The following is a 14,032-nucleotide window of genomic DNA, read 5'->3' as shown; positions in this document are numbered from 1 at the left end:
ACATTTGGGAAAGACCAAATCAGATACCAATCAAGCAAGACATAGAGACGATGGATTTATAATTGGCTAAGGTATACACTACATAAGGCAAACATCACTTGCCAACACCTACACGTTTAAATATTAATGAAATCGTTAATGTAATGTCCTCCATCTTTAAAGCATTGATAATGCGTCTACACTTGCATTTCAAAAATGTGAAACTCGTATCCAGCATTTCCACTGCCACAAAAAGTGGTTGTGTTATCATAGCATCAATGTTTCAATCTTTACACTATCACTGTTTCAATCAGTAAATCATGATTTATTGCCCTATATCTGAAGAATGTGATATCTAAAGCTTTAAATGACTATCATCAATATTTTAATAGCAGTTCGCTTTATATTCAAGATGTAAAACAACCCATAAACATCTAGAACTGAATGTATAACTTAAAGTACCAATGACACTGCGTATAGAAGATGAGATTCATGGTGATGAAAAATTGACCGAACTAACGAATTTTTTCATCGGTCTACGTATATTTTGTTTGTTATATGCATTTTTGAGGGAACAATATATTAATATATTCATCTCGTACATAAATCAACAGAATCAAGGACAATGACCCTTATTCAGTAACAATAACATATACAATCTATACATTTATCTATCCCAAAAGCGCAGTAATCGAATGACTAACGAAATAGTAATCAAGGGAAGCAAGGTTATAGCGGTAATCAAAGAGTAATCAAGGGAACCAAGGTTATAGCGGTAATCAAAAGAATGTAATCCGGGGACAAAGACCAGACATGGAAAACAGACGTACACAACAAAGAACATAAAGTGACTAAAATCATACACACAAAGTAACAAAAGCAAATGAGCAACTCGGACTCCACTAAAAACTGGGAACAAGGACCAGGTGCACCGGTAGGGTAAGCAAAGATTGGTTATGTGGACTGTTAATATTTTAAATTAGAAATAAATTAATTGGATGGGTTTTTGACATGCATGAATCACTTCTTGTCTGATTTTTATCACAGGCTCTTGGGTTGAGACAGTTGGAAGATCGTATGGGAATGGAATTTTTACGAGAAATTGCCTCGTAATATGCCTTTGCCCAACGTTTTTCCAATTTTCTCTATGGCATGTGTTTTTTGTAAAGACTGTTGCTTAATTGCTTAACGAATTTTGTTGGTTTAAAAATTAGTGACACGTACATGACGAATAAGAGAAAATTGCCATTTGGACAGGTCAAGTATTTATGTTGTTACAACTGAGTTAATTAAATGAATGAATATATAATAAGAATGCAACCTTAATAAACAAAATCATTCCATAATTTTAGCCAATCTTATATATATACGAAGAACTGGCAAATTCGAAATATATCTATGCATTCAATGGAAATACCATATCTTATCTTTAGACTGTCAAATAATTGTAAAGGTAACTTTTTTGCGGTGTACTAATTGTCGCTATTTTCGCGGTAGACAGAAAATCGCAAATAATAGTACCCGAGATTTTGATTTTTAACACCATATAAACTTGTAATATTTTGATACATCAAAAATTTATACCTGCGAATATGTTCACTTGACAGAATCCGCGAAAATTATCAACTATTAACATTAATACGTTTACAGTAGCCAACATTTTAGGATAATATGTTAACTGAATTGAAGTGATCAAAATAGTATTTACCTACATCCCTGCATATAAAAAACAGTGACTAAATGGAAATATTTTGTAAGATTTAATTTTAATTAGATTATTTTCCACAAAATATTATACAGTTCGCTTATTCCTTTGTAAGCGTAAACTTTCGTTTCTTTTACTTTAATTCTTTAATTAGCCTTTTAACAGATACCTTTTTTTCGGAAAGTGTGGTTTTGAGGTCATTGATTTAATTTACAATTTCAAATCAAACTTGATTTCTAAAAATATTTAAAACAATTTCTTTTGCCGTGTACATGTACCTCGTTTAAATTCACATATAGTCTCTACTGTTTACTTTAATCGTAGATTGGAAAAAGAACGGATATTTTGTGAAACCCAACAAATATATCTGCGTAAAACCTATCCTGGTTCCCGGGACTACGTTCCAGGTATTCGCTACTAATCTACATCAAAAACAGTAAATACCTTAACAGGTCAACAAAAGTTTTTAGCAGGTGTACACACACCTTTAAGAAAGCTCTGAAAGGCTCCAACAGCCAGAGTAAAGCATCTATGATGACAAATGATCATTATCCTTGTAAAAAGTAATATAACGTCACAAGGTCACATTTAAAAACTGACTGTGGACTGGCACGTGAAACTAGTGGTGGGTTATAATGCCTTAAGTAATACTCCAGATAAGAATCATGCAAAATGTGATTTCTGGTTGGAAAGCCTACATTTTTTTTTATTTTTGATATTTTGTTTAAAATGTTATAGTAAATAGAAATTTACATTTGGCTTTTCATTTAACCCTTGAGATAAAAATCATATAGAATGTACTGTAGAATTCAAAGTTAAGGGAGATAACTCTGTAAATGACAATAGAATATAATAGAAACTATTGGATTTTCAGTGTGCATTATCTTCTTAGAGCAGATATATTGGAATGAATAATTATACATTAATTTTCCTAATATACATGTATAAAGCAACGTAATAACAACAAAAATAAAATGTAGCAATTTGGGGGTATCACATATTACAGAAGTTGCATGATTCTTACAAAGACTACTACTTAATCATTCTCCTATAATGTGAGGTAAAAAATCAACTGACACATCATGCGTGTCTGTATAACTACTGTGTCCTCAACAAATAATCAGTTATGCTTCAATATCATCTCCACTATTTTTAACCCAAGAAGAGTTTTAGTAACTAAAAAGAAGTGTATATTCTTTGACAAACGGAAAAGCAAAATACGTGATAGCTCTAGTTTTGCAAGGGAAATTTTATTTGTATCAATAAAAATCAGAATGGTATTCAACCCGTACGCAAAACTGACCGTTCCAAAGGTTTCTTCAAATCTGTGTTCGTGAGACATGTGTCTGATGGCTACCTTTGTATACACACTTACATTGTAATAGACAATTATTTTGTTTTGCTTACTTCAGATCATTTATTTACGAGTCCATAATCTGGTTCATAGAAGACATTATGTAAACCATTGGATTTCAAGGTTTACTGTGGCGACAAAACGTATGTAACTTTCTATCTTTATCGATTGTATCCTGTTTATTAATCTGCTTGCAAATTGTAAACAAATACTTTGTCCCAGAAGAAAGAGATTGACGGCAAATCTTCAAAGTCTGTCTGAAAAGATTGTGTAAGTTAGGGACTCAGTCTGGTCAAAATTTATCGCCACATAGGACCAGTGCAAAAACAATAACAGATTTAATCAAAGTCGCTACCCTATGGCTATCTTACTGAATAAAAATTATATCCTATGCTAACTTGGTAATAAAACGGTGGTCTCCTGTCAGTTTCCTAAAACAAAAACATGTATGTTTAAAAATTCTACTTTCTACACTGTACTTTGTTGTTTAAATTCTATGCATTTCAATTTATCCAAATGTTTAAACATAGTTCTGTGAATTCTACAAATGAGATTTGAGATTTTCTATTAAATTTGAAGTATACATTGTATACAGTTGGTTCATGTTAAATAATAGTGTCTACTCTATGTGGTGCTCTATGTGGTAGATTATTTGTGTTAAAAAAAATAGTTGTGCTTTATACGTTTATAAATATTTTATCTTCAAAACACTTTTTTGAAAAAAAAACTGTGCTCTATGGACATCATCAGTGAAAACAGTGAAAATAGTGATGTCCCAACAATAGAAATGATAAACAGTGCCTGTCCTACTATGATTTGCACCGGTCCTAAATGGCGATAAAATGGATTTTGGTGAAATCTTTCGGCATAATATAAAACGCAGGATGAGATGATAACTGTCTAACTGTCCCCCCCCCATTAAAGAGATGTAAGAGGGGTAATCATTAACATGTCAAGAACTTATAAGCCAAACTTCACCTACAACCCTCAATAGAAAGTGAATCTACATGGTGCACCTTAAATTGTTCTACTCCAATACAGCTTTAAGTGTACTTAAATGTCCCGAAATGATCTAATCATTAGATGAAATATTTTATATATTAAGACATTTTTTTGTAAAAAAATTGTTTTTGTAGATATTAAATCTAAATTGATAAAGATTTTATGTGCGAAACTTCACCTAAATCAGAAATTTTCATAATGGATGACATTTGTCATCGCATTATTCAACAAATGTATATTTATTTTATAAAAGTAGGGTATCATTTCTGGTTATGCAAAAAATATTTATAGTACTTGCTCTTACAAGTTTGTTCATGTTTAACTCATGAAATTATGTTGTTAATTATTTCTGTTTATTTTTGCTTCTTTAAAAATTAGGCCAAGTGATCATATCAAATAACTGAATAATCTTGTGTGACTCCTATTCCAAGTGGACAGACATTAAGACATATTTATATTAAACCTCAATTTATAATAGCACTTGTTGGTTACTTGTGTCCACTTACATTTTATACTAATAATAACATATACATGTAAGATTTCCTGCCCAGTGCCGCCTACTTGCTCTCGTAAAATTTAAAGCTTTCCTGGACTATATGATATTGGTTACATCCGTTTAAGTTCTCATTCATAACGTTCTTGGGATTGTTTACTGACAAATTAGAGGATAGAAGTAGTTATGGTGATGATTTTAGCAAGATGAAAATGCACACAAAGAACCTTGTAAAACCAACGACGACAAAAGCACCCCGAGTAGTTTTCGTATCAATTAGGATATCGAATTAACACCCGTTTGTTTTAATCAAAAGCACTATTTAAATTCATCTGCAGTAGCGACCCCTTATAAGTTATAACGCGTGGTTCTAAGAATAAAACTATGCGTTTCAAGGCTGATATATATTACCCATCATTAACGTTATAGTAACGTGACACAAAAGATAAAGCCTTTGATATATGTGATCATGTGACCAATGGTGCAAAAAAAAGACACTGAAAACTAAGATTTTTTCAATCTTCGTAGGTTTTACTCCAGCAATGCTAGAGGTTGTCTGGCAAACTGCAAGCTATTTGCTGACTGGGTTGGGGTATGGCGGAACGGAATTCCAACCTCTTACGTTGTAGGAGTACATATGTTTATACAATTATATTCCTTACTATATACAAACTGCATTTTGGAGAAAACAAATTCAAGAACAATAACTCTTGCAAACTTTCAATTTATGATATCTAATCTCATAATTGCAATAACATGCAAAATAAGACTTGTTCAGTGGTCTGGAACTATTCCTAGGAATTTGAAGTGAATTTGGTAGGTTTTCGAAAGTCGTGACGCACCTCCTATTTAAAATTTATAAAGACTGCTCTAGTTGACCGAAGTCGAAATCTCCATGAAAGGATGCCACCACATGGAGAAGAATTGGTAGCAACTACAACAATATGATTCGGTCTGGAGATAAACCAATTAGGCACAGACTATTTTCGTCTCGAAGGGAAGGGGTGATGGAACTTCTTGTTGAGTGTGACTTTTTCTCTACTGTTTAGCAGCATGTAAAGTTTTCATTTGAAGATCTACATCGTTTATTACTGGGGAAGCATGGAATCAAATGTGTTTTCTGTCTATGGCCGAGTAAAACTTTTCGACTGAAATTTGTATAAATAAAAAGGAAAATACCAGGCCTTCCCTTGCTAATAAAATGTTTGGTGCCTAAGCTCCTAATCAAAACAAGTACAAGGTCAAAGATGCGTAGGAAAGGTCAAAGATGTGTGGGAAAGGTCAAAGATGCATGTATACTAAATGAGGAAACATTTTAGCGTTTACATTAAAAGTACCGCAAATAATCTGCGTTTTCCTTCTAAAGATACATCAGTACTTTTCTCTGATGTCGTGGAAAGTAGGACACTTAACAGAAGTCATCAATATATTTGTTTTCTCAGTTACTTGTTATGTAACTTTATTATATCTACTGGTATACATACCGTTCTGTTTGAATTACAATCTAAAGACGACAAAGATAAAAAGATAAAAAAAAAATAATAACCCAACAGCCGTTTCTCTAAAGAGCATAAGTCAATAAAATATCAGACAGACTGTCACGGGTATTGAAAAATATACATAACAAAGTGATCGTATGCTATCAAAGACACAAAATGATGAATTGCCACCATTATCTAACTTTTGTCATAAAACGTAAATGGAAATTTTCCCTAAGGTTGTGAGCAAAAACAACAGACATTATAGTCTGTATGTAATCGACTATTAGTCGTTCTGGTCTAAAAGGTGTCTACAGATATGCTGTTGTTTTGTCTTAATTACATCTTCAACATACTTAACAAAGAAAAGAAAATATTGTTGAACCACATTTAAGACTCGAACAAACAAGTGAGAACTGAAAAATCAACAAATACCAACCGAATACTAGTACATGTGTATACAAATTTTTGATAACCATATCTGTGCAAGCGTTTGGAAAGATGTCAGGTTGAATTTTGAATAGACACATCCTTAACATTTTCATACACATCCTTGGATTTTTAATTCTGAAGCATTCTCCTCCTTTGTCATTCATTCTGTGACATCCACTGTGTAATTGATTCTGGGACTTTTCCCATGTCATTGGTTCTTGGGCATTCCCTTTTTAATTGAGTTTAAAGCATCTCCTTTGTCGTTGATTCTGTGACATTCACTTTGTTATTGCTTTTTTAGGCATTATCTTGGTAATTGATTCTTGGGCATTCCCTATGTCATGGATTCTTGGGCATTCCCTATATCATTGATTCTGGGGTATTACATATGTCATTGATCCTTGAGCATTCCCAATGTCATTGATTCTGGGGCTTTCCCTTTGTAATTGATTCCTTTGTCATTGATACATGTATCTAATTTGCCATTGATTCAAGAACATTCCCTCCCTTTGTCATTGATTCCATGGTATTGCCATGTGATTGCTTGTGGGGCATTTCCTTCATTTGTTATTAATCTAATGCAAGCCTTTGTCATTGATTCTAGTTCATCCCCTTCCTTTTTCATTGACTCTGGGACATTCCCTTTGTCATTGATTCAAGGGTATTTCATCTTTTTGTCATTCAATCAGGGGCATCATTCATTTTCCATTGTTTCTGGGACATTCTCTGTGTCATTGATTTTTTGGGCGTTTCCTCTGTGCTTGATTCTGGGACATTCCCATTATCATTGATTCTGGGCCATTTCCTTTGTAATTGATTTTGAGACATTTACATAGCCATTGATTCTGATGAGTCCCCTTCCTTTGCCATTGGAACATTTCCATTGTCATTGATTCCTAATTTTGCCATTGATTCAAGGACATTCTCTTCTTTTGTCAATGATTCTATTTACACGTGGGCTGGAGTAACCTTCCGTGCACCCCCTTCCCACTTATCAACAAAAATATGATTTTTATCTATCCTTATACATCGTAGTCAGAATTTGTCAAATAATGCAAAAATTGGATTTTCGCTTTTCCCGTAAAAAGTCGCATAATTTTATATCTACAAGTATCTACAAGTTATAGCTCAACTATAACGTCTAAAATTTAGTATCAATCGATAGGTAATCTTATTTCTATATGAATAGACCACGAAAAACTAATTTTCAAGAAAGAATTTTCAAAAAGTGTTAAAAATATTACCCTTACCTCTAGAAAATTGGTCTGAGTATTAAACATAATTTTCGTTCAAAGTACACCAACACTGTAAAACCCATTCATAATTAAGATAATGATTTTCCCAACATATCTGATCAATTTGGGCGCTTATATTTTTGGGGGGTACAATTACTATTAAAACGTAAAAACGGGAATTTTCAGAATTTCAGAATTTCCTCTATATTGCCCGTTCTTGTCATTTTGTCTTCAAAATACCGTAGTGTAAACACGCTTTTGTGTGATACAGTACATTTATATAGTCTCTCTTCGCTTTCAAATGAGCCCAAGTTAAAAATATTTGAACTTTTTAGAGACAAAAATTGCCACCCCTACCCATGAAAAAATACCTCAACATGAACTTAAATGTTATTTTTAGCTTATAAACGGTGTACAATATACATGGTGTGTACTGTCGTTTTAATTATCGATGTAACCAACATATCTACTCATTTCAGGCGCATATTGTTTTCAGTTTCAATTTGACAATTTGAGTTTTTAATAATGAGGAGAATTTTCGGAATTTCTTCCATTTCATCGGTTATTGGCATTTTTTTTTCAAATACCTTTCTTCAAATAAATATTTGAACTTTTCCATGTCCAATCAGGTGAAAAATTGCCACCACTACCCATGAAAAAAATACCACAACATGAACCAAAATATTTTTGTTGCTGATAAACAGTGTACCATAGACATGTTGTGTACTTTTGTTTAAATTATCGATGTATCCAACATATCTGCTCATTTTATTCGCGTTCTTCTCAGTTTCAAGTTTACAATGCATAGTTTTTAATAAAAGGGAATTTTCGGATTTTCATATTTTTTTCTATTTAACCTGTAATGTGCAACTGTTTCAACTACACATATTGTCTACTTCAAACAAGCTTTTGCATGTTCAAACACATTTATGTAGCATCTAAGTTTTCTAATAAGCCAAGGAGATGTGTAATTAACGTATTCCATATCGTTTTGGCGAAAGAATAATTCCCCATACCCAAAAGAACTATTTTAAAGAAAATTATCGTTTATAGTATACACGAACTGTACACAAGGTCTATCTGGCATTTATTATGGAGATCTTCATGTATCAATCATTTTTTGTCCGGCAAATATGCAAAAATTATCCCGAAGACATCATAATAATAAAAAAGGAAAATTTAAAAATCAACAGATTATCACGAATTTTAGCACGTAAATTTCGCCATAGATCCATCTTCTATTAGTGAACACTTTAAACCATGTAAGAATTTGATTAATTCAATTGTTTTTGAGTTATTTGCAAAACAAAAACTGTATTTTGATCCCTATGATCTATTTTAGTAACGACAGTCATATTTTTTTAACATTTCAAAATTGTAAACGATCAAGTTTGTGAAGGATATCCTCAGGATCAATTATGTAACTTTAATTAAATTTTGTTGCATGGTTTCAGAGAAGATTTTCAAAGTTGTACATGTGAAAAACAAAAACAAATTGTTTCAGGGGCCATAATTCCTAAATCAGGTGATAAATCATTTTGGAAATTTCGACATAGGTCCGTCTTTTGATGGTGAACACTAATACCCCATGTCAAAATTTTGTTAAATTCAACTGTTTTTGAGTTATTTGCAATAAAAAACTCTATTTTAACCCATATGTTCTATTTTTAGTAACGACAGCCATTTTTTTTAACATTTCAAAACTTTTAAGCGATCAGCCCTTAGGAATAACCATGCCAAGAATCATTCCAATTGGTCAAGCAGTTTCAGAGAAGATATTTGAAAAAAAGCTAATGATGCCAGACGACGACGACAGACGACGACGACGACAGACGGACGTAAAGTGATGACAATTGTTCACACGGCCTTTAGGCCAGGTGATCTAAAAACGCTAATCTACTACATATAGGCCAGGTGATCTAAAAACGCTAATCTACTACATACGAATTGTTGGTTTTCATAGAAATTTGAATCGGTAGTGGGTACCATTCTTTTGCCCAAGTTGCATGGAATACATTAAATCATGCATTTTCTTGGCTTATTAGAAAGGAAAGATGCGTTGTAGAATATACAAAAGCTTGTTTGAAGTAGGGTACTAAAAAAATGCAAATTACAGGTGAAATGGAAGAAAATATGAAATTCCGAAAATTCCCATTTTTATGAAAAACTCGTTATTGTCACATTGAACCTGACAAGTACGCACCTAAAATGAGCAGATATTTTATATTAAGTAGATTAAGAAATAAAACAATAGAATCAAATATGTCTATAGTACATAGTTTATAAGCTAAAAATTAACTTGAGGTATATTTTTTCATGGTTAGGGGTGTTGTTTTTTCATTTAACTTGACTTTAAAAAGTTTAAATATTTATTGTCTGGGCTCATTTATAGCCAAAAGACTATATAAATGTACTGTATCTCACAAAAGCGTGTTTACACTACGGTATTTTGAAAAAAATAACAAAAACGAGTGACATAGAAGAAATTCTGAAATTCTGAAAATTTTCCTATAATTTAAGATTTTATAGTAATTATAACCCCAAAAAGAAAATCCAAGCGAATATATTGATCAGATACGTTGGGTGTATCATTACCTTAATTATTAATGCCTAAAACATGAGATTTACGGTGTCGTTGTGCTTAGAATGAGAATTATGTTTGAAACTCAGGTTAGTATTCTTGGGTCATGGATAATATTTTTTTAACATTTTTGAAAATTCTTTCTAGAAAATAAGATTACCTATCGAATAATACCAAATTTGAGACGTTTTAGTTGAGCTGTATAACTTGTAGATACAAAATTGATTCTGAGTCATTTCCTTTATCATTGATTCAGGGGCATTCCCTTTCTTATTTTGATTCTGGGGCATTCCGTTCCTTTATTCCTTTTTATTGTTTTCCGTCAAAATTTGTCATTTCCATGTCTAAAAATTGACAAAAAATGACGAATAATGTCCTAGCACCCCCTTTTTTCTGAGGAACCGAATATAATTTTATACGCGATGCTGTCTCATGTCTTAGAAGCTTGTCTAACATATTTGGCAGAAGTCGCTTTGCCACGGTAACTTTAGAATGCAAGAACTATCTACTACAACTTAAGCAGGGTTGTTTTATTAAACATACTTGGCTAAGGACGTTTCTCCATCTTTTAAAACGTATTGTAGTTAAGATATGGGTTGAAATTCCTTATGTATGAAGATTGTAACTCTGCTCGGGAGGGAACTCGTGTATATAAATAGAGAATAATCAAGTAATTAGTATTAAAACATGAAAATGTTACATCACCGAGAGGATTGTCGGCTTACCGTCTATAGAAATATTGTCCTATAAATGATAACTATATTCCACAAAGTACCATACGTCGACGAACTGTAGAAGCTCGCGGCCAGACTGCGGTAATGTCTGTAATCATTTGTAAACAAGAACTTTACAGCGACAGCTGTGAACAGTGCCACACATTGGTTACCGCATTTTGATTGACAAAAATGTGGCAAGTACTTGTAACAGTATGTTCAGCAAAACCCAAACGAACAGATGATAGAATAAACCATTGTCTAATATATAGTTCTTGTTTGTTTCTTCATGTAAACAAACAGCCTTGGAATGCTTTTATTATTTTACATGCTGCATTTTGCTTTCGCAGTGCATGAAAGTTTTTCGTGTACTTTTGAGTTGATAGTTCAATTCTCTGGAGGTACGTGCATTTTTAGTTCAAGGATATCAGCTTTGTGATTGGCTAAAATTCGTTCTTTCGTAGATTTAAGAATAAATTGGAGCGCCATAGATTTTAATGAGATTTTGTCTCAAATTCATGGTTTAAACCAAAAGTAGAAATTAAAAAAAAAATAGAACCCACGGACAAATGTTCTTCAACATAACAAGAAGTTCATCTATATCGTGAGTTTACAGTAAGAAATCGTCGTACGACCATGCAAATTACAGATTCAACTTTAAGTTGACCTATATATATATATAATTAGCTACTTGCCACAACAGTTTGAGTAGTAAGTTATTTTATGTATATTTACTATGCGCGTCTATAAATTGAGTAGTGTAAGGAGAAACTAATTTTTGCATTAGAATTTCCTTGGTCACTAGTAATGAATATGAATATGATGTTACGTGAATGTAATGTATATGAAATTGTTTCACTGCTTTTAATATTTTGTTGTTGGTTTCACTTTCTTCCCATTATCTATTTTTATTTTCTTAATAAATATTTGATGACAGCAACTCAAGGCTGATAATAGACCTACAAGGTACCCTAAACAGCGGCTGGTTTAATACTCAATTTTTGCACGATATTAACACCACCCCCACACACACCGAATTCGCAATTGCCTAAACATATCGAGAGGCTTTCAGATATCAAAAGGTCAAAAGCTATTAAAAAAAGGAAATAAAATAATGATGTGATTAGTTCATTGAATTTACTCGAAGTGGAGACTGTCTCATCTCTCCAACTTAAAACAAACAGCTTGTCCATGACCTGTCATGGTTAATGTCACATGTATGTATTTCTATACTCCGTTTATTACGTACATACCTTTATTTTTTTTTTATTATTATTTTAACCTTTCACTATAAAATCATGAACCTGAATCGTATAAGAAATTGAGTTAGAACTAAAAAGATTTATCTAACGAGCCTGCAAAATTGTATCAACTGACACTAAAAAGAATTACTCACCGAGATCTTTGAGGAGATAAACCCAAGATGACAGCTTCAAACTTTGTAAATTAACTTATATTTATTCAAGTATTAACAATATTGAGTATCCTGTTCAAATTACAGTAATCTGCCTATAAATACTTCCTAGCCTGTAATACATTTTGCTATTTAAACGATACATGTATTAAACTTAATCTCTACAGTGTATCTACTGGCTGCTCACCTGATGCAGCATTATTGAGGCACGGAAAGTGTGACATATTTCTGTAACATAACTGTTAATCATCATGCAGCTGGATATACTGATATATATATTTACACAGCAAAGTAGAATTCATAGTAGATTAATTTACACGAAAATGGTGCACAAGTACTGTTTGTACTGAAAACTCGTAATGGTCCAGCCGCGCATGGAGAGGGCCTTATTTGCGGGGTTTTAGTATAATTAGGATATCTTGTTAAAGAGACAATTTATGGAGATGAAAATGGGATTTATAAGTAAATAATCAGACGTGATATTAATGTCCTGGTCGCGCCGATTTAGTCAAAAACGAAATTAAGGAAAAATATGCACAACTTTTCGTGGTGCAATAACATCACCATAATAGGATAATAAATGTATTAGAATGTGTTTTTTAACACTTATATACGTCAAAATCAATAATAGTTGGCGCCAGACTGATATAGTACTCAGCGTTGCCCCGGACAATATCAGTCCTCCTTTGTTTCTTGGGCATATACTACTGTCTGTCCTATTACGGAACAGTGATGGATCCAGAAGTTTAGAAAAGGCCTGCTAAATAGTCTAAATGGGCAGTGCTCAAGTGATTTTCATTTTTTACTATATAATCTACCAAACTTTTATAAGCATTCGTAGGGGGGCCCCTCCCGAACCCTTCGGATCTGCCTATCAAAAATAAAAGTTGTATTAATAAACCCTTCTCTTTTATTGGCGGGAGATATCAATGTCATCTTGAAACTATACTGGCACGTTAGTACATGTACCAGGTGAGCCAGTTATTATAAACACCTAGAGGGTTGAAAAAACAAAAACTTATAAAAATAAGATAAAACACATTATAGATAACAGATCCTGACATTGTAACACATGTTTTGATACATTAAACAACTAATGTGTGTTTCACTCGAATAGTAATCATTTAAATTAATGTAGCAAAAACATTTTCTGGTCACAAGCAGATGTTTCCCATACTAATGCTGTCTATAAGTACAGTTTCTCCAGGGAAGAAACTGACAGATTTTCGTACGGTCCGTCTCCGGGGCCCGTCGAGCCTATAAAGTAGTATAGATCTATTTAAACAGATGTGAAAGGCCTCTTTCCTTGTTTCCTTGGCTGACGTTTCGGTGTGACAAAAATAGAATATCTACTACAGTATATTGTATTTACGTCAGCAATTTCATCGCAACTCAAAATGATCGAATTTATTGGTCGTTCAGCAGTGACGTTAGTATACCCTATGTTTTAGTTAGTTTTGTGTGCCTCTTTTTTTTCTTTTGTTATTTTTTTTAAAGGGGGGGGTGCTTACACAACTCAAACTCTTACAATGAGTTGATTACGATTTCTGACCTTGTTGAAATGGACTAGCCAGTTTCCTTCACATAGAAAAATGTAACTGTTACGAGTTTCAGTAGGTGACAGAATAAAAAAAACCTCCTGTACT

General features: G+C 32.8%; 1 protein-coding gene across 1 annotated transcript in view; it reads right to left on the bottom strand.

Moving 5' to 3' along the window:
* LOC148603154 (calcitonin gene-related peptide type 1 receptor-like) overlaps positions 1–12,502 on the bottom strand; it is a 55,276-nt gene extending 42,774 nt beyond the window's left edge. The window contains exon 1 of the mRNA XM_088553061.1: positions 12,369–12,502. The gene's annotated coding sequence lies outside the window, so the exon portion shown is untranslated. The remainder of the gene's footprint in view (positions 1–12,368) is intronic.
* Between the last annotated feature and the right edge of the window lie 1,530 nt (positions 12,503–14,032).

This window comes from Perna viridis, chromosome 11 (assembly GCF_037379345.1).
Source record: "Perna viridis isolate PV_CMFRI_1.1 ecotype Kerala chromosome 11, ASM3737934v1, whole genome shotgun sequence".
NCBI classification, from domain to species: Eukaryota; Metazoa; Mollusca; class Bivalvia; order Mytilida; family Mytilidae; genus Perna; species Perna viridis.
This window is presented reverse-complemented; position numbering and strand designations above follow the sequence as displayed.